Below are 26,933 nucleotides of genomic sequence, written 5' to 3' on the forward strand. Positions count from 1 at the left end.
CCAAAGTATGAAAAGGTACATTTGGATTACTTATCAAAACCAATGCAAGTTTATGAGCAAAATCCCTATTTTAAAATACAAATCTTTACATTAAATAACGTCATTATAAGAATAACTTGTACGAATATACACCATTTAACTCCTATATTATCTAAATAGAGTTCCTCAATGGAGACAGTTTTTTCATAACAGCCAAAATCTGTTCCAAAGCTTCCGGGACCAGTGTTTTTATACACAATGGAAGGTAGATTTGATTTTCTTTTTACTTACTCTTTAAAACTAACCTGATAAATTACTTCTTTTTTTTCATGTAAATGGAAGCTTCGAGATCAGTAGCACCTCCTGAAGGAGTCTGGATATTTTTCCTTTAGTTCAGTTTTGAACTGTCGAAATAAGATACGGCTCTTTTCTTGATCGGTATCCTTTTCTTTATGGAATGAGTTGGCCATTTTCAGGCCATAATGGATGACAAAAAGCGTTATTTAAAACTGAAAATTAGTATCTTACAACGTGTAATTCGCAAACCTACAAAGATATCAATCAATGGGTTAGTTATCGATGGTTTCTTCTTTCTACACACGGTGGTATCTTGGTCTTACTTGACTTTTAAATTAAAGTCATATTGTCTAAACCTTTCATCATGATAAGGCGCTGAATTTCTGCTGAAGAAGAAGGTTCCCAAGGATCTCTCCACAAGACTTCAAAAATGACAGCTAACTTATTAGTCATTGGTTCTCTATACCAGGCTTCGTAGTCAATATGTTTCTGACATTTCCAACAAAGCTCGATGTAAAAGAGGTGGGCGCCCATCATTTCCAAACGTTGTCAGTTTTATCCTTGGGTATTTGGGCTATTTCTTTCATTTCGAATGCGGGTACAACGTAAACAGTTTTATCATCTTTTCGAGATTCGAGAAAGAGACTATTTTCTCAGGCATACTCCAGGAACATTTCGTGGAGGTTATAGTTGGGCATCATATCGACGTCTAAGACTAATACAAATTCTGTGGTGGAATTTCTTCTCGCCACCTTACGTAATAACGTTATAACTTGGAGGTAGGTTAGGTTTAGACACGTTAGGACGAGTCCTGGCTTTTGGTGTTGGCCTGTAAACGGGGTAGCCTCTGCCTCTAACGTTGACTTTAGTACGATACTAATAGAAAAATTAGATGTGAATTGTTTTGAATACGAATGATTTGAAAGGAGAGTATTTACACACGCTTACTTTTCTGTGATTGTATTTTGAAACTAAGTACTGGTATTTGATTCCGTTTGAGCTGTCAAATCTTTGTTCCTTTTGTAAGTATAACTCTACACCCGTATCAGTCCTTTTCCAGTAAGCCATTACTGCGAAGTTTTCCCGCGAGGGGGCGCAGCCGCCAGGGGGCGCGCGGGAGTTTTCCCGCGAGGGGGCGCTGTTTCCCAAGTGGGCGTGGCAGAGGGTGACCTTGAAATTCTACACCTACACTATACACCTACATTCTACACCTACGGAGGTAGGAAGTGTGGCTCTATACTACTAGGATCTTCCAAAGAAAATAGGTTCTATCCACTTACCAACCATTTCCAAACTAAAATGTACTTCAATTTAACCACTTCCATTCCAAATTGGTTTTTTCGTCCATTCCCGATCCGAATACGTGATATTACTAGAGAAACCATCCTTTCCCACGGTTTTTCATGGTTACCACGGTAAATGGAAATTTCCCAGTTCCATGTAGCTCTCTACACCGCTGGATGTTTGGACCTCTAATGTCCTGACCCGACAGATCTAAACATTTACCATCCTATTTTTAGTCTCAACGTTGTGGTTTTGATGGTCGCATTAGAAATACAAGGTCTATAGGAATACAATTGTAACTATAAGACTGGTAAAAAGGCACAAATACTGTAAAAAGAAATCCATAGAAATATGGTTGAACAATATTAAAACACCCCTAACCTTATACTTTGGACTTAATGAGGAAAACAAAGGTTTCTTTGGAAAAAACTTTTAAGCAGAAGGTCCAGGTTGTCCGTGGAACCGAGAAATAAGGCCGTTATGAAAAGTGCGCATCGTTACGTTGCAGCTTAGGTCGAATTACAGTATAGTTAGTCTCGTGTCTTAGTAATATTCCAGCCTATTCCAACCAGGACAAATTGAACTGTTTGCAGGGATTACCCAAGACGGCCGGGCCTTTGCGTGATCTAATCCAAGCCTATCCATTATTTTTTAGAAAGGTACTGTTCTCTGACGAGGCTACATTTCACTGGGATGGAACGTTCACAAAGGGGAACGTTAAACCGTCTTAACGTACATTACTCGACCCAACAAAAGTTTCACTGGTTACGAAATCATTACCATTAATTGCGATAGAAGGTAAATATTTGGGTGGGCATCTTTAAAACCGAAATATCTGATCCCTCTTCTCGATGAATACATTTACTTGGAATTCCTGTTTTATAGTGCTTGTAATTGTATTGCAAGACATGGCCAGTCATCTTGAAGAGTGCCTCCACCACAATGGTAGTCACATCGAACATTTGCGGTGTAATTTGAGGCCTAAGTTCTAAGACTTGTCGTAAGACTGTGCTATAAAACATTTTGTTGCATTCACGCGTATTCTCCATGTTTCTTTTGTACCTTGTCACTTGCATTAAATAAAAAAATTCTTTCCAAACATTTATAGTTATAGTTTAGTATAATGACGTCATCCTTTGGCAGTATTAGAGGCTGTTCACAAAGGGAGGTGTTGGTCTGATCTCGACCACACTGTATATATACAGAAACATTTCGCTTCGTGAGTTACATTTAGTAATTTAGATCATTTAAATTTTTTTCGGAAACGGAAAAATAAAAGGGCCTTTAACTCTGATGACGTTATAGAAGTCGGTCGTGATCGTGTTAACGGTTGACTTTATACGTTAACATATAAATTGAAGATGTTGTTGTAGATTAAAGATGATTTTATTTCCATTTCATTCTCTCTTTGAGGACCGAATACACATCACTGTTAATTTTAATAAGGAAATGTAAAACGTTTACTAGATCATTATAACACAGTATGGGTACTGTTATTAAAATAATGCTCAAAATTTATAATAAAATATTTTTCGCAAATGAAAATTTAGTGGAATAAATGTTGAATAATTGTTTCAAATTACTGATGTTTTATAATCAAGCCTTCAAAAATAAAAATATAATATTGGTTTTAATTAACTTTGCCCACTTTACACTTCCTTTTTCACGTTTTCGTCAATTACTATATTCTGGAATCTTTAATTCTCTGTTGAATCTGCCTGATGGAAAACGGATACAAAATAGGTTATTTATGATCAGTGGTATGACCAAACATTTAACGTAATTACGTTCTTAATAAAATATAGCGCAACTTTACTCTGGTCAATCTCGATAAGTTGAATAATTTAGTAGAAAGTACTTACCACTAACACTAAGACTTTCATTATATTTCTGGGATCCATGACGTAGACTATAATATATAATTATATATCAATATATACAGGGTGTTTCTGGAAAGTCTGGCACAAATAAACAGGCATGTTCCTTGGGTCAAAAGGAGTCCGAAAGGTCCTATGACGTTTTGGGGTAAAGCGCTCCGTTGCGACGTTATGGGCTCTCAAAAGTAGGCCGAAAAACAAGGAGATTTTGCAGAATTATAGCACTAGTATTGTGGTTTTGACCAAATTGTTTTCGATTATTGAGCATAAGGCAATGATCGAAATAAGTTCAAACCTAGTGGAAGACCGTGAATGTGTTAAACGGCCAAAAGCGTTAATCCCTTTGTTTTTATTAATGATTGTAATTAAAGGTAAAGAAAGTAGCTCAGATATCGGTTACTTGTTTGTTCAGTTGTACTGGTAACTGACCAGTCTTTTATTCTTTATTTCAATTAGGCACATTACTTTTACAATAATGCGAATGAACCCCTTAACCTTTACAATAATTCGAATGAACCCCTTAACCTTTACAATAAATCGAATCGAACCCATTAATTTTACAATAAATCGAATCGAACCCATTAATTTTACAATAAATCGAATCGAACCCATTACATTTACAATAATTCGAATCGAACCCATTACATTTACAATAATTCGAATCGAACCCATTACATTTACAATAATTTGAATTGAACCCATTACATTTACAATAATTCGAATTGAACCCATTACATTTACAATAATTCGAATCGAACCCATTACATTTACAATAATTCGAATCGAACCCATTACATTTACAATAATTCGAATCGAACCCATTACATTTACAATAATTCGAATTGAACCCATTACATTTACAATAATTCGAATTGAACCCATTACATTTACAATAATTCGAATTGAACCCATTACATTTACAATAATTCGAATTGAACCCATTACATTTACAATAATTCGAATTGAACCCATTACATTTACAATAACTCGAATTTTTCCCCTGCTGTGGTGGTCTAAACATTAGAGTAGTTTTCAACGTCAGAAGTTGTAGGTTTTTTACAGACGGCTTAAATGTGTGTACCTTAACGTGCTTCATGGCGTACGCGCGCAAGTTTGCTTAAACGTTGATGGTGCCCATTTTGAACAATTTTTGTAGAACAATGTAATTGGGTATCATTCAAATTATTGTAAAAGTATGGGGTTCGATTCGAATTATTGTAAATGTAATGGGGTTCATTAGAATTATTGTAAATGTAATGGGGTTCATTAGAATTATTGTAAATTTATGTAATGGGGTTCATTAGAATTATTTTAAATGTAATGGGGTTCATTAGAATTATTGTAAATGTAATGGGGTTCATTCGAATTATTGTAAATTTATGTAATGGGGTTCATTAGAATTATTTTAAATGTAATGGCGTTCATTAGAATTATTGTAAATGTAATGGGGTTCATTCGAATTATTGTAAATGTAATGGGGTTCATTCGAATTATTGTAAATGTAATGGGGTTCATTCGAATTATGGTAAATGTAATGGGTTCGATTCGAATTATTGTAAATGTAATGGGGTTCATTCGAATTATTGTAAAGGTCATGAGTCTAATTCAAATAAAGAATAAAAGACTGGTCAGTTACCAGTACATCTGAACAAAAATGAAGTAACCGATATCTGAGCTACTTTCCTTACCTTTAATTACAATCATTAATAAAAACAAAGGGATTAACGCTTTTGGCCGTTTAACACGTTCACGGTCTTCCTCTAGATTTGAACTTATTTCGATCATTGCCTTATGCTCAATAATCGAAAACAATTGGATCAAAACCACAATACTAGTGCTATAATTCTACAAAATCACCTTGTTTTTCGGCCTACTTTTGAGAGCCCATAACGTCGCAACGGTGCGCTTTACCCCAAAACGTCATAGGACCTTTCGGACTCCTTTTGATCCATGGAACATGCCTGTTAATTTGTGCCAGACTTTCCAGAAACACCCTGTATATTATATGTCAAAGATGTTTCGAAAAACGCGAGTATGACAGACACACTAAATTTGGAAATGGAAAATTGGAAGAAAAACACGCTTAGTAGACAATTTCAGAAAGCTTCAGGACACTAAACAAGATGGACGAGGCACATCGTCTCATTTTTGCTCACCTAATAAATTTATAGGCAGTGACTCCTAGAGGTGTCTCAAAGTTATCTTATTTCCGCCCCTGCTTAGAAGATTGCCGACACAATAACTCACTCAGTAAAACAAACCTAACGAAAAGAGACAAAATTGGAAAGCGGGAAAAGGTAGCAACCCTTTTTCAGCCCTTCATTCTCATTTACGTGCATTCTCTTTTTCTCTACACTCGGGATTGAGACGCAACCTTCTCATTGTTTCTTTAGTTGTCTCTTTGGCATTAGAAGCCATTTCATTACTATAAAATTGGTTAGATCATACGAAAATTTGAAAACTTGCAATAATTAGTTTAAATTAATGTTGGTTCAATTTGGAAACGGTGCTTGAAACCGTATTATCTTATTTCTCTAACCCAAATTCAAATCGAAATTTGAATCTCCCGTCAAACATTTACCCATCACAAGGCAATAAATTGATTATCACCGATAAATTAATGAGGAATATATTTATAATTAGAATTTAACTCATTTCAAAACTAAGATTTTCCTAAAGGGTTTGAACCGTTCAATTAAAATTATCTAGTTAAACAATTTACCAATATCGTTACTATTTTTTTTAAAAATCAATGAAACTGAAATATCAATATTAATTATTAAACAAATTATCTACTGGAAAGATATTAAGTTGTGCTTTAATTAATTTTTTCTAGGGGTGTGCGAATACCACTTTTTGGGTATCGAACCGGTTATCGAATACCAAAAAATTTTCCTTATCAAATACCGAATCGAATAGTTTATTCCAAATCGAATACCGAATAGCTGGGCCTTGGTAATTTTTTTCCTTTCCGATTAACGCGAATAGTTAAGCCTAGTAACCGCGAATATTTAACCCTAATATTCGCGAATACTAGGCCAACTATTCGCGGTTAATCGGGTAGTAACCCTAATATTCGCCAATAGTCAATACAAAGCAAGGAGAAGAACATTAGAAGCTCCTAAATTTCCTCATTGGTGGTCAAGTATTTCTTAAAATTTTCCTATGCACTTGCTGGTAGTTTTTGATGGGAGACAAATAAAATTGGGATGAAATTTTTTTAAATAAGGTGGGTCTCTCTAGAGCCAAGGACCTAAATTTATGGTAGTCGAACTTTAACCGAATAGTCAGTTCGGTATTCGATATTCGAATCGAATAGTGAAAATGGGCTTATCGAATACCGAATCGAATTATTCGGTTCGGTATTCTATCGAATTATTCGATTGAAACGGTTAACCGCACACCTCTAATTTTTTCCATGTTAAGTTTCAAAGAAGATAAAATTTATTATTTTCTGGCACAAAAATTTGCAGCTTCTTCGCTAATTCCCGAATTTTTTTCTGCTCTAAAACAGAAAGATTAACGTTTTGTGATATTAAAGGAGAAATATAATTATAGTTTTCGTTTCTTTTGAAATAGTTTCTATATAGAAACTTTTATAAAATGGCCACTTTACCGATAATTGATTTTACTAATCGAGACGATTACATTGCGTTATTGTATTAATATTTTATAAAAATAACATGATCATTTTTTAAATATAAAGGATAATATTGATATTTGAGATTCATTGAATTTAAAAAAAATTTAACAAGTATTTCAGTTAAGCTTTGAAATTTAGATCGGTTAATTTATTATATCGGCTAACGATGCTAGACTTTATACAAGTTTAAATCGGAACTTCCAGTGTCACTAGACAGTATATAACTTCAAAATCGAGAGTAAGCAACTTTAAAACAATCTAAACAGGATGTCCGAGGTTTTAGTTATCATTACATGTGATAATGTCAGATAATGTGACGAAGCGGCTCAGTCAACGTGGGGCAAATGCATCATTCAGTTTTGCTTGGCCATAGGCGTCAGTGGTCAAGCTAGAATTCCTCTTAAAGCAGTGTATAAGCAACACTTGACGCAATGCTTTTGAAGCGAACGAGGTCGATCACCGTTAGAGTTAGCAGGAAAACCTGAGGCTTTGTCAATTTTATTTTAAAAATATTTTTATTGGAAATTATAAAAAAACAAACACCATTAGCATTAACCACACTCATAGCAATGTTTAGTAAATAATGAAATGAAATGCGGGTTTATTGTGTATAAAAATAACTACAGAGAGTTAACGGGATTATACACATAAAGAAAAAAAAAGAAAAGCACATAGATTAATATACCATAAAACAATGAAATTCAGTGAAATTTTAACATAGTATAGAGCGGGAGTGATTGCTTTATCGCAATGCTTAGTAAATAATACCATTAATCGCAAAGTTTAGGGTGTGGCGTAGTTTATGAACGGTTAATTAGAATTGAAATTTATATTTTTGAAAGCAAAATCCTGTGATAATTTGATTTTAGTGATTTTCTTGCAATTAAATCGTTTTCTTAAATTTCAAAGTTTTCAATATTAGAAATAATATCAAACCCACTAAGAAGGGGCATGCGATTTGTGTGCGGAAAACTTGAAAATTTTCCCTCTGAATTCGCCCACAGTTCTTTAAGATAATCGGTAACACCCTGCCCTTCCGTAAAATTAAAGTGAGTTATTTTGATCAAAAAATCTGTTCCATTGATCAACCTTGGGAAATTGAAATTTTAAATGAAAGATATTTCCACTTACTTAAATCCTGGTGGTTCAATTTGGTTGTCAAAAAGTGGTACCAAGATCTCTCACAGAAAATTTGCTTTGATTAAAATTAATAATCGAAATTCTAGTTCAATAATGTATTGACGAAATAAAAATTTATCAGTTTTCACATCTACGTTTAAGCTCTGAACTGTTACACTCGACTGTAAAATATTCCTATTCGCAACTTAAACTCGAATTGGGTAGTTACACGTATGCGTTAAAATATCAAGTGTCGGAAAGATAGCAATCAGCTTTTAAGTGCTAAATATATATAACACGCGATTTAACATTGCCACCTTTAAGCAAGCCCGCATCTCATGAATGTTTTCAGGCTTCGTGTTTTTCTTCTATAGTATTCTCACATTAATTAATTATGAGATTTTGACATTATTGTTTTTTTAGTAAAACAAAACTTCTTGAAGTTGCTAAATTCACAGTTTTGTTATGCCATAAGAGGATTCTTTTTACCCCTTTATAACCTTTCATTTTTTTAATCTTAACTTTTTTATCTTTTACTTCTTTGGCATGATCGTTTAATGAAGGTCTTCGGAAATTTTCTACAAAAATTTCTTACTATCCGCGACCTCGGCTTCACCGCCACTCTTGCCATAATAATAGCAGTCGACGGGGTCAATAGGCTGAACTTATTTCATTATACGATACTAAAACCACCACCAAGCGAGAAAACACGGCGAACTAAATTAGTTAAAAAAATATTCTCGCTTCGCGATAGGCATGGGCCTAGATCATTTCGGAGGCTCCAAAAGAACAATCAATATTCATGATGCAAATGACTTTATTCATTACTCAACAAATGAAACTTATCGGAAGTCGTGTTATTCTACTTTTGAAGTAACCCTTTTAAAACACGGAGTCCTCAAGGGATTTTGAAAACATTACCTAGTACATTAAACGAATACTATGGATCGTTTCCCTTCTAGTAGCAGAAAACAAGTTGGGGATACGAAAATTTTACCTCACCGAGTCAAAATAAGAACTATCAAACTACTTATTTACCTATTTGAAATATTGATAAGCAACTGCTTTCGCTAAGGTAAAAAAATAAAAAAAATAATTATTCAAGTGTTATGAAAAGTTTTATTCACAATTTGGATACCATGTTAACACTTTCCTCTCATTATACCTCAATAATAGACAGAATAATTGCCAATTTTTCTGAATAGTTAAGTTAAAATGTCTCTCGCCACACAAAACGACACTATGAACAAAAGAGTGAAATTATTGCGCGATCAAACCTACAGCGAACAATTAAGTTGTGGTCATGCCCATTGATTCTATTAGTGAACCTAAAACTATTAATTTAACAGTAAATTTAATTCTCGGCTCACTCTGAACCATGAAGACCGCTCTAGAGAGGTTTATAGAGAACTCAAAACACGTCGCCAATTATAATCGTATTTCTTTTAGCTCAGTCGTTGGGTGTCTTAACTTTTAGGTCCAGACCGAACCAATTAGACATCAAGGCAAGGAATATAAGAATGGCTAGATTTTTCTTAACAGTCATTATAAGATCACATGATTTTCTTGGAATATCGAAATTAAACAGAGCTTTTCATTTCGATATTCCAAGAACACCTTATGATCTTATAACGACTGTTAAGAAAAATCTAGCTATACTACGTTTATATCAGGGAGCACAAATAGACAAGAGAGTCAAAGATAGAAGTGGAAAGTGTAACGGCCGGCCAACATAATTTAAATAAAAATAAGCTTGGTGAAGAAGAAATTCCTTACTACTCTAACCGATAAAATTGAACCTGGTCAAGACGTCAAGGCAAGACATTATTCATTATATTCGCCTAACGATGATGGGGCGAAATGTTCCTTAAGAGTATACTGTGCGCGCCCATTAGGATCGTGTTGTCGAATCAATGTTAACACGATAACAAGGAAAAGAGATCTGTGACAAATTTCATACGCATTTGTTTCCATCTTGGGCGATTAGTATGATGAATTCCGCGAAAATGATCACATTTAAGTTAAAATATCAAGAAATGAACTCATGATTTTGACCTTGTTGGTATCAAAAAATTCTCGGTTAAACATTAAACAATCCCAATAGTTGCACCGATTATAGATCTTTCAAATTTTGGAAAATAATGTAAGAATTGGCAACAGGTGTTTCAAGGTTTTATTTGCAAAGCTACCCAATATATTTGACATATATTAAACACAATTTGTTCTACTTCGTTTCTAGTTGGTGAGGAGAATAAACAAACCTTCAACATTCCACTTTATTTGATATGTTCTAACGTTAATGTATCTGAATCAAAAATACTTATCGCTGTTACAAGGAAATAAAAGACATTGATTTAACCGAAATAGAAATCCTATTCCATATCTTTGAGAGCCTGCTCTACCCTTGAATTCTTCCGCGAATACCAGATTTCGGCGAAAAGGATCGAAATGGACAGCATGTTCAAAGTCGCAAATAGTATGAACATGATGCTGATATCATGAAAGGACGTCTTCGAGAATTCCATGCTTTGTTCTTTCTTCATATGCTTTGAGCACCCATTCCCATTCATTATATACTTCCGTCGGATATCATGTCCAGTTTCCCAATAATTCGGAACTCTGCAATTAGGATTTAAAGCAAAACTCAATAATGCAGTACGTACATCGGTGGGATATGAAAAGACACGTTTGTTTAAACAAGATAAAAACTATTTACTAGGCTAAGATACCGACATAAAGAAAATTGTAAGGAAATCCACAAGAGGGTAATTTATAGCTCGTTGCTGGGGTTAAAGAACAGACCGTCCATGTCAAGCACGTACGAGAGAGAGCAAGACGAAGCCCCGAGTTTTGGCAAACGCGTACCTTCTTTCAAAATCGAGGAATGTCTCTTTTAAACTAGCAGAATACGTTACCTTATGTTAATGACATTTTTGATGAAATTTGTTGCGTTAGTTGACATAAAAAAATATCCAAAGTAATATCGGTAAGAAACTGTCTTTTCCGTAATGTAATGGCTTTCCCAAAGTGTTGAAACGATGACAAATAATTTCAAAATTAACATTCATGCCCAAATAGACCGAGTTGCCTTTGTTGAAAACGGTAAGTGAAGTTAGTCCCCTACACAGAAAAAAAAGTGTTTAGGTTTGCAACATCTGAACATGTTATAAAGTTAAACATTGGTGTGAGGTAATGTTTATTTCTTCAATGTTGATGTCTTATTGCATCTCTGTTTCTCTAAGGATCCTTAAAATGTGTTCCAAATAGGAACACTTCTTATTTTATCACGTTTAAGAGGTAAACACAGAATAATCTTCATACTAAGCTAAACATCAACGCTTAAAAAGTGTTATTTAACGTAACATGTTTTTAAAACGCTGGTATATAGCTTAAATTTTTTTAAATCTTTATTTTAAGAAGAATTATTATATTTTAGAAAAACAACTAAAACGTGGAGGTATATTTTACCACAAGATGAATAATCTAATACCTTGTGGCTATATTAATAATGTAAGTCACAATGACTTTCATTTTATATTAAGAAAAGGACTTCCTTTACTCAAATTTTGAGCAAAATATATGTTTAAAGTGATGGTTCGACATGAAGAATAAATAAGCTTTCTTGGCTTTAATACTAGAACAACATTTCCAACGGGTCGTCTAGATTTGTTTAAATAGGTATATTCCCATTGCGCAGAATTCCATTAGACCGAATCCCGGCAAAGTTTCTAATGAATTTAGCCCAACCGCGGGTGTTGGTATTTACAATTCAAACGACGCTATTTGTCGAATTAAGCGACCTAAAAAGTGCTAGCGTTTTCAATACATTCGTGCTGCCTTGGAAACGCCAATATTTGACGACTATGCAACAAGATGATAATAAAAACGACCTCGGGAAGTTTTCAACACCGTGTGTTCTAAATATAATGCAATTGTATACAGAAAAAGTGAAAATTGGACTTGGGTTAAGCATTTATCAAAAACACTTTCGACCAATAAAACCTTTTTGTTCAAAACCAGATTAAGATTCGTAATATTTTATAAATCATTTAACATTGTTAAGCCTTTTCCAAAATATTGATGTTTATCTTCATTGACTTCTCAAATAATATGCCTTTTCCAAAAAGTTACTGTTCGGTTAGGTTCGGTTTGGTTTGGTTAGGACGTCTCTTCCTCTTTGGGTTGGTTATACACTTCAAGTACAGTAAAACGGCTGGCTTAAAATATTTTCATAATGAATATAACATAAAAAAATAAATCAATATTAGCAACTGATTTTATTATTTCATATATTGCTGATTTATTACTATTTCGTTCTTATAATCCTTAGTTCTAAAATAATAATTTAGAAAATGTTTGGATCTAGTGTTCATTTTACGTAGGCCGTAAATTGTTTTAAGTTAATTTAATTTAAATTCCATCGGGAAAACCCGAAGTGAGGGTTTTTCGGTGCAATCGGATTGTCCCATTCTACAGCATCGTAAATCCTCCGAAGTGAGAGTTTTTCAGTCGAATGGGGTTGGTTCGGTTGAATGGGACTCGGCACAATGTTACTAAAGTTTTTAAATTAAGCCAAGTTGAAGTTCAACGGAAATTGTGTTTTCCCACGAGGAGCGGCACGGGTTTTTCTGAAAACAATGTATCTTATTTCGCAGCAATTATTTCAACCTATGTATTTAAAGCGACGCAGGTCGTAACACCATTCAAGATATTTCAAGATAAACCAGCAAATATCTTTAAAACTAAGCTTATAAACCCTTAAACATGATAGGAAGCTATGCTTATAAACCTAAACATATAATCCTGAAAACATGTTATACAACTAGGCATATAATCGTGTAAACACGTTTTGTTACTAAGCATTATAGCACAATAACATGACATATACCACCTTAAACATGTTTAAATACTAGATATGATAAGCGATCAACACATTTTGAACCTAAACATAAGGTGTTGCAAACCTAAACACCATTCTTTTTTAAACATGAGTATTTTTAAACTTGATAAAATATCTGTTGCATTTTCGTGTTTAGGCAAGTGTTTAGTTTCTAAACACTTTTTTTTCTGTGTACTTGGCTCACAATGCGTTTTTGTGTTGGGGATGGCTTAAGCCAACAAGAAAAACGGTAACCTTGCCTACTCTTTACCGTTACCTTTTCGGCCTGTTATCCGACCTTTTACCATACCTGACCCGTTGCCTTTACTTTGATTGAAGGGCTTTAAAAAATTAGGGGTTAACGCAAATGCTTCATCGCCTATGAAAGCGTAAGGAAGGACTGTATTAGAATTAGGTAGCTGTTCCGGTTCAGGAACGCGCAACGAATGATCGTTCAATTTGTGATGAAATATTGTGTGCTCAATGACACCTCCGTCTGAGATTCGTCCATTTACAACAAATTCGACGATTGTGAACTCATAATTCGCATTCACTACTGCCATCAACACCATGCTATGAAGCCTTTATAATTATAAAAGTAGGACCCGCTTTTTGGTGGCGGAATAATCTTGACATGCTTGCCATCCACAGCACCCAGGCAATGTGGAAAATTCCCCTTCCTTTTGAAGTCCTGCGCTACCTCTTTCCATTCTTCCTGTTATGTAGGCACCTACGAAATAACAATATCATTTCAGGGTGCCAACTCCATCGAGTCAGTCAGCTCTCCTCAAGACCAAGAGCACCGCTCGAAATCACATTGTTCAAACAGCAGTTCTCTAACTGATCAGTCGGCTCTAGACCAGGACGTGTTCCCTACTACTCCAAGTAGTGAAAGCTCATCGGCTCCACCCAGACGTCCTAATAATAAGAAAAGGGGGCTAGAGATCGACAGTGTTATTGCTTCTGTAGGGCAATAGCTGAACGAAATCACAAATGAGGACCAACATGACGCGTTTGGGCGCAATGTAGCTGCTAAGTTGCGACGTTTGCCCAATGTCCAGCGTATTTACGTCGAAAAACTCATTAACGACGCGTTGTATGAAAGTGAATTAGGAACTCTGTCGCGAAGTTGTTTCATCAGCATTCCAAGTAGCGACGCTTTACCATTACCCACCCCTCCACAGCCTACCATAATCAACACCCTACTACCCAACTGGCATATTCAGGAATTACCCAACGATACCACAACCACGATTACTGTCAATAACCCTGACGATAATGTGCCTTCTCATGAAAACATTTCTTCACATGTAACTACTTCCACCCCAAGTGAATAGATACGCAAGACGTATATTTATGTATATTGGATGTAATAAATATTGGTTAAACAATCATAAAGCTTTGTATTACTTTCATGTATTGCTTACGCAACACCATATAGATGGCTCGACAGTTGTCAGGGATAATAGCGGGTAAAGATTGATGGGACATGACAGTTGAAAATCGTAAATCTCGGTATGATCGCCCGGTAGCTAGAAAGCGCAATGTACTGCTCAATCGTTCATGCGGCGATATAGCTTGACGCATCGCAGTATCTTGACGTTTTATAATAGGTGTCACCAAAAGTAGTTATTGGGTGTTAGTGGTTTCGTCCATTCGGAGATAACACCGCCACTCCTCGGGATCGTTTCGTAAATCTATATCTATATAAATCAAAGTCCTGACTGACTGACTGACTGACTGACTGACAGACTGACAGATAATCAACGCCCAGCCCAAACCGCTTGCCCTAGAAGGCTGAAAATTTGCAGGAACGTTACTCATAAGTAGTAGGCGCGTACTAAGAAAGATTTTTCCAATCCGCCGCCATCTTAAAAAATGGCGCCCAGAAATGTAAAAAATCTTCTCTATGCAATTAAGTACGCGCGTTTCAACCGATTTCACAAATATTGAGTACACTGGTTTGCTTTAACCTTAAGATGGGGTGAATGGTCTTTCGGGTTCGATTTTTCGCCATCTTTTAAAATGGCGCCCAGAAATGTAAAAAATATTCTCTATGCAATAAAGTCCGCGCGTTCCAACCGATTTCACAAATATTTAGTACAATGGTTTCCTTAAACCTATAGACGGGCTGAATGGTATTTTGGGTTCGGTTTGTTGCCATCTTTTTAAATGGCGGCCAAAAACTTAAAAACCCTTAATGTCCGCCTGAAAAGTAATAAAAAATATCCGGACGGGCTGACGGACTGTGCCGAGTGCATTCGCTTCTAGGGTGCCACAAAAATATTAGTCATCAGTAAAATCTACACATTCTTTATATCATTTTAGATGGAAGTTCTTATTACACGCGAGCGACGCCGCGGGTAACGGCTAGTCGTTCAATAAATGTAATAATGTCTCTTTCGTTGTAACAACCATGTTTTACACCATTTTGTTCTTAAGTTTCCATAGTAAACAAGTTGGAAAAACCAAAATACTACCTCTCCGAGTCAAGAGGAAGACTTCTTACAAAATTATTTACCTAGATATTGAAATATTTCTCATTTTTTAAGTAAAATTTTACGAATTATTAAAGCAGTATTCGAAGCATAGCGCATATACTGTAATTCAGTAGAATAAATAATAATACAAAAAATATTATTGGAACATCAAAATGAAACGGATCTTTATAGCTACAAAACTACTTAAGGCATCGAAATTACGAAAAACATTTCCATATATTCACTTTATACTATGAAAAATGGAATAATTAAAATTTTTGTTGGATTTCTTCACACAAGGCGAACTGCTAACGCGGTGCACTAGTGTAACTACGGACGGACACACACTGACAATCACATAACATGCTGTTAACTCTTTCTGTATTAATTTTGAGTTGAGAAACAAGATTATCTTAAATAGTAAAATAAATATAAATAAGCGTAACATAGTTTTAAAAAAGAATAACGAGATATTCTTGGGAGACTTGACTAATATTGACGTTTGAAATGAAGGATACGCCTGTTGTTTCGCCCTACTCAAATCGGTAGTATATAAACGTTTCAAATCTTACCTATGAATAATAACAGCGCAATTGCGTGAACCTTTTGGTGGAAGCCCCACCATTGGGAGGCCAGACGTTTCTCGTTACCCTAGCCGATCGCCGCGTATGTCTTAACCTTAACGATGATGATGGAGATAGAAGCCAGTCCATGTGGGATGGACAAAAAGACCAGATGATGGTGGTGTATAGAAGCCAGTAAAGGGAACATAACGTTATTAGCCTTTTGAGCCTTAGAAAAATTATATTACCTCCCCTCATATGCCCCGATATGCTGAGTGTTGTCTACCCCCCCCCCTCTTTTTCACACCGCAAAAGTTGCAAAATAATGGGTTACAAAAACGTGTTCAGAATTAATTCAATGTTTTATTCGGTTTCACCTATATATATATAAAAAAAGAAATAAAGCAAAATCATTATCTCTGATAAAGGAATTTTAAAAACTTAATTATTCACCATTAACCTATTCAAATAGGTTCAAACATAGTTCATAACCAATTACCAGTAATTATTTTGCCTTATGAAAACCAGGCAGTGAGAGTGATGGCTGGGTGGCTGCTGGCTGGGTGACCACTGGCTGAGTGGGCGCTGACTGGGTGGGCGCTGACTGGGTGGGCGCTAACTGGGTGGGCGCTAACTGGGTGGGCGCTGGCTGAGTGGGCGCTTGCTGTTGTATGTATATTGAACATATATTAATGATTAAAAATATTATTAGTTTTCCCATATTACACTAACCTATCGCTAATAAAATCTATAAAAACAATAGTCGTTACCTCTTAACAGCGGACAGTTGGCAGCCTTATGGCCAAACTGCCTACAAGCGTATCACAGTCGTATGCCATGCCTACGATTTCCACCACCACCACGCCTTCCTCCTCGCCTTCCCCCTCGACGCCCACGCGTAATTCCTTCAATGAAGTTGATGGAAACTTTAACCATTTTTAAATGTTCACTCCTAATAAGATATTTCCACAATGATACCAAATATCCCTCGCATTCAGCTTTATACCCTTTATGGGTATGGTGTTAAAAAACGTAGCCCTTTCAAGAACATTTTTTAGTAATAGATTCATTGTTGTATAGATTAGAGTATATGTAGACCTAGTAGCGTCAATAGGCCAAAAATGCTTTCAAAGCTATTATTTATATAATTTAAAATAATATTTTGTAAATGAATTAAATAGCTTAAAATAAATAAAAAATTTTAACCAAAATTTCAAGGCAGGCTCGAACGCGCTAGCGTGGGTTTTAAAACAATCCACGAGGAAAAACGGTCGAGCGCTTTACCTCTGGGCTACGGCTAGCTCTGCTATTGCCCTTCTGTTTGCGTACTGTATACATATTCTAAAGCTAGAGGGTGAAAATTAAGGCGGGGTTTTCGACGCCGTCCAATAAGCGGTGTGACGAAGACGAAACGAAGGAGGAGTTAAACTTTCCGTTTATGCTCCCCAATATTTTGCGCTCATCGCTAGATGGCGCAAAATAAAAACGACAGGTTCAGATCATTCTATAATCTTTAATAACAGGTCAAACAGTTTTTATTTGAAATAATTTTTCCATTAATTTCCGCTGGAAAACATCTTCATCTTCATCATCTTCTTCTTCGTTTACCGAAGTTATATTTGGTGTGCTGGTCAATGTGCGAGTTCCAGTTAAGTGTATTGTTAATATGAAAGCCTAAGTATGTGAACGATGTCACTAATTCTATATTTAGTGAACCGAGTGTGTGGAATCCATAGTCAGCATTTTTAAGACTAGGGTTTAAGATCATGAATTTTGTCTTTTTCTCGTTGAGCGTTAGCTTTCGGGAGACAAGCTTCTTTTGCAGCTCCCTAAGATCTTTTTCTAGGTTTCGGATTAAGTTTGTTAAGATCGGCGATGAGTCCAATATGGCATTGTCATCTGCGTACTCATGGGCTGTTGCATATGTTAGGCATTGGTGAATGTCGCTAGTGTAAACATTGAATAACAGTGGTCCCAGAACACTACCTTGTGGGACGCCACTCGAGATTGGTGCCATTGCTGAGTTTGTTACGCCTACGGAGACACACTGTGTCCTGTCCGAAAAGTATGATCTGAACCATCTATAGCTTTGCCCTCCGATGCCATAGGTCTTCAAGAGTTTCAGTAGGATTTCATGGTCAACTCTGTCGAACGCTTTTGAGAGGTCGACGAAGACAATGCCTACAAAGTGTCCTTTCCCTAGCCGGTTAATGGTTGTTTCGATTAAATCCGCTGCGCAAGTTACGGTAGAGTGACCAGCACGGAAGCCGGATTGTTTCTCGTACATGATGTTGTTTTGTAAAAGGTATCCGTAAAGTTGATCGTAGACAACACGTTCAATTATTTTTGAGAGGCAGGGTAGAATCGTGATATATAGATTGTTTGGTTCTGTTGTTCCATTTAATTTTGGCACTGGGATGACTTTCCCTTCTCGCCATTTTTTAGGAAATATTCCAGTTTTCAGAGAGAGATTTATGATATTCGTGAGGGTAGGGCAAATGATGTGCGAGAGAGCTTTCACTAGCGCTGGCGATAGGTTATCTAGTCCAGTTGCTTTAGCTGTATCTAAGTTCGTAATCAGTTTTAATACTGTGGCCTCAGTAACTGAAGTAAAGTTAAAACTTCCCGACGTAGCTTCTGGGAGATTAAGATCTGTTGCAGCAGGTCTTTGTTCGTTGAGTGATGCGTAATATTTGTTGAGTTCCTCCACAATCTCAGTTTCGTTGGTAAAGTCTTGTCCGTTTATCGTTAGGTGGGAGATTTTATATTTAGCAGGCTTCAAGTGTGGTTTAAGGGTCTTCCACATATTTGTGGGAGTCGATGCAGTATTCTTAACGTGGTGCGATAGGCATGTTCGTTTGGCACTATCAATCTTGTTGTTTATAAGGTTTCGAAGTCTTTGGTATTCATTCCGATATATTGCATTTTTTCGACTTTTCCTTAATAATATATCTCGTTGATGCATGCAGTGCTTAATTTCACGTGTTAGCCATATAGGCGTGTTAAGTGGCGCTCTCTTGTCTCGCTTAGGTGCATAGTAGTCCAAGCTTTGAAATATTGCGGTGTAAAGGCGTTGTAGTGCAGAATCTGGGCTATTGATGATTCCCTCATTGTTGGCTAGGGTATCCTGTACTTCCTTTACATAGGCAACTGTGTCTAGATATCGAAAATTTCTCACACTTCTGATTATCTTCGGTATGGATACGGTTTTTTTACGTCTCACGCATAGCACAATATCATGGTCCGATAAGTCGTGAGGTATGACTATGGCTTTTATAATCCTATATGGGTAGTTGGTATAGATGTGGTCTATCGCAGTGCTAGTACTCATGGTTATTCTCGTGGCTTCATTAATTAACTGTGTGAATTTAACCATTATCCTTTGCAGTGATTTGGTTTTAGCAGATTTCTTAGCGGCAAGTAGGTCACAGTTAAAGTCGCCAAGAATTAAGACTTCTGCGTCAATGTTCGTTGTCATTACATCAACTTGGTTTTTGAGTTCATCTAGGGTATAAGCCATGTCTGCTACATTTGGTGGAATGTAACATGTGCAAATGTACAGTAGTTTTGTGCTTGTTTCATAGAGAGTGATCCATAGGTTTTCAAAGTTGGAATGAACGTTACTAGTGAATATTGAGGTATCCATTAATGATATGTTTAAGTGCTCTTTGTGATAGAAGCCTACGCCACCAGCGTTTCCAGCAGTACGGTCTTTCCTAATGAATTTGTAGCCAGGGATATTGAGAGGTATATCAGGAATGTCTCGTGTTAGCCACGTTTCACAGATGCCAAGTATGTCAATATTTTGTTTCTTTAAAAGTGCTTCTACTTCCATTATTGGTTTGAAGTTGTTCTTTTTCAGGCTTCGTACATTTAGGTTTGCTATTTTCAGGCCTCTTGGATGTATAGGTACGGGGTTTGAAAGCCGGTTTTTAATTTTTGGGTGGAATACTTCAGCCCTAGGATTAAGATTGGAGTTCGATAGTTGTGTTAGTCAACAGGCATCTAATCTTGGTTGGGTGTATGAGGGTCGGTATCGTGATATACGCAGGACACTGGGCCAGTTTCCTAGATTCATGACGATTTTGTCGAATTTTCCACTACATTTGATGGTGAAGGAGTTTTTCCAATTTCGACCTTCCTTTATAAGTGATATTTCTGCTTCGGTTATGCCTAGCTCCTCCAGATGGCTCTCAATTTCTTCTGTCGTAATTTCTACATTACAGTTGCTTAACAGATATGTTGATTAAGGTGCATAGGAAAGATTGAGTGCAGCGGCCTCCTCGTTTGATCCCCAGGTCTTTTTCCCTTCTTTTTCACCAAGTTTATGACAGCTCACACCGACTGGCCAGTTGGAAGCGTCAAGCACATCTGCGCAGGGGGTTGAAGTTCGGAGTATGAAGCAATTAGTTCGGCATTCTGATTCTTGTGATCTTAGCGTAATACGTAGACCGCTAACAGTGATGTTCTTGCTTTCTATATATTTTTTAATGTGCTCTTCTGTGCTAGATTTTGAGCAGTTACCAATAAAGTATTCACCGTGTATCGTACTTGTATTGATCTTGCATGTTGCGAGTTTATCATTCGACATTAGGCCAAAGTTTCTCTTGGTTGATTTGTTTGATGCTGATTTTTGGGATTCGACAGTTGTTCTCGGGATATTGTTAATGGCCCTGAAGTGGGTAGCGTTTCGCAGATTGTTTGGGTCGCTTGCTATTCTAGCTTTCCCATTTATACTACTATTATTCGGTAATGGGTGAAAGTTGGCTGCTGCTGAGTATAGGGGACGAAGTGCACTTTGAAAACCTGCATCGTTTATGACCGGATAGCGCGTCAAATTAGAGGTAGCTTCAATATCTTGCCGAGGCCTTACTTCTGTTCCGGATTCAGTGATCTTCTCTTTAAATTCTCGTATATCTTTCTGGAACGCGTCGATAATTTCAATTTGGTCCGCAATATTCTTAATACTCTCGTTGAATAAGTCCCCTTGTGATGCGGCTGTGTCAGATAAAGCCTGTATGTTCTTTTGATGTTCCTTGTTTGCTTGGATTATTTGCGATAGCTCAGTTTTTAGGTCTTTGAGGCCAAGGCTTAGTTTATCATTGTTTCGCTTCATGCTATCTTGTAAAGTTTCGATTGTTTTATTAATTTGACTTACGTCTTTGGTAAGTTTTGATAGGTTTTTGCTTGCCAGCACCAGTTTTCTGCAGTCAGTGCAAAGGTAGAGGCGTTTCGTATCCGCTTGTTTTAGTCCAATACAGTTCAAGTGGTAGTAAATAAGACATATCCCACAGCTAATCATTGTCATTTGACTTCCCTTTTCATCCTTGCGTTTATACTTGCAGCCGATTGCGAGGCAGTGCAGTGTCTCTTGCTGTGTGTCAGTATCATCGTCAGAGTCTCCCATTTTTAAAAGATCCAAGTCGATTATTGTCCAGAATTTATGTAAAAGCTCCCAGATATACTTGGGTTTACTTAATTTATAAGAATAAATCTATTTAAAATCGCGATACTAAAAAGCATTGAGGTCCTAAATTTAATAATTAAAATGAAAACTTGCTAAGCCTAGGCCCAGAGATTCCCTCCCATTGGACCGAAATCCCATTCAACCGAAACCAAAGAAGGGAGGTCCCATTGGACCGAAATCCCGCACCTTGGGCGGTTTACGAAAAGTGGAGATAGCCATGAATGGCTGCACTTAACGTTAGTGTACACTGCCTAGTTATCTCCGATAAAAACGAAGTAGCAATGAGTTAACCGTGGAATCGGTTTTAAAGGCTTATGTTAATTTAAGGGAAAGCTAAAATAAGCCGTAAACCGTAACATTTTCTTTAATGTTACTTAAAATTACAAAACGCTTTAACTTGAATAAAAAGTCTAATAATTTTTTCTCTGTTTATTTCAACTTGGTTGTTTCAAATTGAATAGTGTTCTAAAGTAAGTTTCCAATGGTATTTTCAACAGTAATGTTTTCGAAAAGGCATATTATTTGAAAAGTCAATGAAGCTTAACATCAATATTCGGGAAAAGGCGTAGCATTGTTAAATGATTTATAAAATATTACTAACCTAACCTAACCTAACCAAACCAAACCTGACCTGACCTGACCTAACCTAACCTAACCTAACAGTAATGTTTTGGAAAAGGCATATTATTTGAGAAGTCAATATTTTGGAAAAGGCCTAGCATTGTTAAATGATTTATAAAATATTACTAGTCTAACCTAACCTAACCTAACCTAACATAACATAACAGTAAAGGTTTGGAAAAGACATATTATTGATTAATGATTTATAAAATATTACTAACCTAGCCTAACCAAACCAAACCAAACCAAACCTAACCAAACCTAGCCTAACCAAACCTAACCTAACCAAACCTAACCTAACCAAACATAACCTAACCTAACCTAACCTAACCTACCCTAACCTAACCTAACCTAACCTAACCTAACCTGACAGTAATGTTTTGGAAAAGGCATATTATTTGAGAAGTCAATGAAGCTAAACTTCAATATTTTGGAAAAGGCGTAGCATTGTTAAATGATTTATAAAATATTACTAACCTAACCTAACCTAACCTGTCCTAAATCAACGGCACCCCGTTGCATTCGAATTGATGGGATATCCTTATTTTACACAAATCCCAGTGGTTCGAAAACCCGCCGTTCCGCTAGTTTCTAATCTAGTTTGGCGTATTTCGGTTGAATGGGATTTCGGTTCATTGGGAATTCGGTCCATTGGGAGGATACCGGCCCAGACGGAGCAAAAATTCACACGTCTGTTCGCCACTAGTGGTGATATTTGCCAATTAAAATAATAATATTTCTGATCATTTTCGATACATTTTCTTCATTTTTTTTCTTAGAGATTTGGAAAAAAGTGTAATAAAATTCATTTAAGCCAGTGGTTTTTTAGTTAGTTCAATTTTGTAGCATTGTTCAATTATTTTTTTTTCATATGATTCTTAAGCCTTTGCACTATGCCTTGATGCTGTGTTGTGATAGTGGGTTGGATTCAAGAATCAGTCGTATAAAGTAAAGAGGGATGGTAAAACAGTGGAAATTAAATTTCACAGAATTATTGTGAAAAGGAGAAAGAGTTATAAATCGAAAATGTTGGAACTCCAAAGACGGGGATATGTAACATGCATTTCGTTAGTGTGTATCGGACCCTGGTTGGGAATCGGCGGCCCTCGCGGGGAAAGCGCACTTTTTTTGTGGGGTTGCTCTCGTGGTTTTGCCCGGCCCTGCTTGGATACCGACATTATTTATGAAGCCGACACTAAGCCTTGGTTATAAAGGGAAATATTTTCGATATTATCATTTTTTAAAGCTTCAATGTGCATGTGTTTTCTCCAGTAGGATTTAAATATAATTCCCATATATTTACAAACTTATTTATGATCCAATATTTTTAGTTTATCATAGTTTAGATTCAAATTTACTCCCTTATCTACAATCCCAGCTATTTCTCCGTAGGCCGATGGCGTCGTCTGCTATTTTATCCACGACGCACGACAAGCGCATGCGCGCATAAATTTGCGAAAAGGTCTATTACGATGCATTTAGTACTTTTGTAGCTTTAAAGCTCTGTTTCATTTTGATATTCCAAGGATGTTTTTTAATATTATTATTTGAAATGGCTGTTTATATATTACTTAAGCTATACTACATCTGTATATAGAATAATCCTTGGTTTAGTTATTTCAAGAAGAAAGCTAAGGCCTGGATTCTGTCGGGTAAATCAAGTTTGATCCGCAACAGGCTTAGTGAACCAAAGAGAAAATAATTGAGACCTGAGGTGGAGTAAACTTTGGGTTTTGATTATCGTGTCTGTAATGAAGGGACATTAACGGTTCAGAGTGAGCTGAAAGTTAAATACACGTTTAAATAATCAGATTTAGATTTTATAATAGAAGAAAGCATCATGGTAGCAATTAGATCAGTGAAAGGGCTAATCGTTATCGGATTAGTGGTATGCATCAGAGAATAAAATTTAACATAGAACTTACATATTCTTTGTAAATAATGATTTGAAACCTAGGATTAGCGGATGATTATATATTTTGACAATGTAGAGAAAACTATTCAATGGCTTAAGGCTCGTTAGACAAAACAAAGCGAAAAAATGTTGCTCTAGTATTTCGATATTGAGTCGTATACTAGTCTTTTCCCCGACTCAGAGGTAATATTTTGGTTTTCCCAACTTGTAATTACATTAAGACTGAAGTGACATATATTATATAAAAACGTCTTGGTTTGGACCAAGGCCGAAAAAACAAACGATATGTGTGAGGTTTATCAATTGACTGAAGTTTCAGATAGTTATTTTTATCCACTCAGTCCTTAATCAATATTTAATTCAATCAACTGATTTTACTGTTAATCGATCTAGTCCCTCTAAATTAATTGAAAAAATTACATTTCTACGCTTTTTCAAGAACAATTACATTTTCCGAAAACATTTTATCATGAAATTAATTATTTTGAAGGGATTTCGTGTCGATGCACACTAACTTGTGAGCACCTTGACCGACATAGTTTTAATTGTCGCTGGCTTGACAAATTATCAAGTTTGCACCAAAAGAAGTTTATATCTGTTTTATGTTGTTGATAAGACTGTCGTTTACAGTGAATGTCGTCTAATTAAGACAAAGCAACAAAGTTTATCCTGTGTGGTAAAGGGTAAAGATCACATATACAGAAATACTTCTCAGTACTTGTTATATTCATTTCCCGCAGAAATAATATGGTTAAACACATCATTCATTACTAGTTATGCCAAGAAGGTCACATTAACTCCGACACCCCTTCCCTTCCTCTATTTTCCCAATATATGGCATTTTATAATCACCAGTGGTTTCAGTGTATGGGTCACCTGAGCCGTTGCAACACACTCAGCCAATATTACCATAGACTGAGTTATGACCAAGAAATTCTTAAGTACGGAAATGGAAGTTCCAGTGCAACTTTACCACCATACAGGAGAAAATAGAAATATAGCATTTCGATATACGAAATTAAATGTATAAATTCGCGCAACACCCTTGTTTGGCATCCACGATTAAATATTTACATTTTCCATTCGAGTTATGCCAAAGTTCGCTTGCTCTTTTTAGACATCCAGTAGAACATTTCAAATATTCAATACTGGATCCTCAACACGTACTCCCTTTAAAATAATTAATTTCATGATAAAATGTTTTCGGAAAATGTAATTGTTCTTGAAAAAGCGTAGATATGTAATTTTTTCAATTAATTTAGAGGGAATAGATCGATTAACAGTAAAATCAGTTGATTGAATTAAATATTGATTAAGGACTGAGTGGATAAAAATAACTAGAAAAAAATTTCAATATCTGAAACTTCAGTCAATTGATAAACCTCACACATATCGTTTGTTTTTTCGGCCTCGGTCCAAACCAAGACGTTTTTATATAATAATATATGTCTTACTAATAATAATTATAGTCTTTCGAGTAATATTTATTGTCTTTCTAATAACAGTTATTGGTCTTTGTAATAATAGTTTTGGTCTTTGTAATAATAATTTTTGTCTTTCTAATAATAATTTTGGTCTTTGTAAAAATAATTTTTGTCTTTCAAATAATAGTTTTTCCTTTCAATTTTAATTAAAGTATATTGTATTTAAAGTATATTGTCTCTCTAATTATATTTAAAGTATATTGTCTCTCTAATTATATTTAAAGTATATTGTCTCTCTAATAATAGTTAGAGAATGTATCTCTAATAATAAAGTATATTGTCTCTCTAATAATCACTGAAGTATATTGTCTCTCTAATAATCATTTAAGTATATTGTCTCTCTAATAATCATTTAAGTATATTGTCTCTCTAATAATCATTTAAGTATATTTTCTCTCTAATAATCATTTAAGTATATTGTCTCTCTAATAATCATTTAAGTATATTGTCTCTCTAATAATCATTTAAGTATATTGTCTCTCTAATAATCATTTAAGTATATTGTCTCTCTAATAATCATTTAAGTATACTGTCTCTCTAATAATCATTTAAGTATATTGTCTCTCTAATAATCATTGAAGTATATTTTCTCTCTAATAATCATTGAAGTATATTGTCTCTCTAATAATCATTGAAGTATATTGTCTCTCTAATAATCATAGTGTTGAGACGCCTCAACCCCATCCAAAGCCCTCAAACAGTTTTCAAATTAATCTTCCCTGGTAAGTTATTGTGTACGTATTATTCTGGAATTCGTGGACTAGATTGAACATCTCTACATTTCAAAATTGGGAAAGGAATTCGCGTAGATTTTCTTCTTCACTCCATAAATGTCTTCGTAAATATTTCTAGCTGCAGGTTCCAGTGCAGTACCGTGCTTTGTAGCTTTGTTTCCTTGGAATTTTGAAAATACGTGATTTTTCATAAAGTTTTCAGGTGAGGTGGTGTCCCGCGATGGCCGTTTGGCTTCAACTAAAAACCCATCCAAGCCTGTGCAGACTGGGTCTGCCACTATCACTAAGCTCAAAGCAATAACTAAATTGTCGCCTCAACGTTCCGTTGCTCTCCAAAGACTAACAGTACACACTCTCTGAAGAAGCTGGTATAATGACTGCTCATTGTATTCGACTTAAACCTAAAAACACTGTGGCAGACCATTCCTCTTTTTACGTTAATTGTACTGATGCTAATGAGTTTGAAAAACGTTATGATCTGGCCATTACATTGCATAATCACTGACTTCCACGGTGTTCTTCCGGATACTTACAAACATAGCTCTGGATTAAGTGATACTACCGATCAAACTTATGAATAATATTATGACA

This window comes from Phalangium opilio, unplaced genomic scaffold (genome assembly GCF_054372755.1).
Source record: "Phalangium opilio isolate 3A_F unplaced genomic scaffold, DU_Popi_V2 ptg000026l_1, whole genome shotgun sequence".
In the NCBI taxonomy this organism is placed as follows: domain Eukaryota; kingdom Metazoa; phylum Arthropoda; class Arachnida; order Opiliones; family Phalangiidae; genus Phalangium; species Phalangium opilio.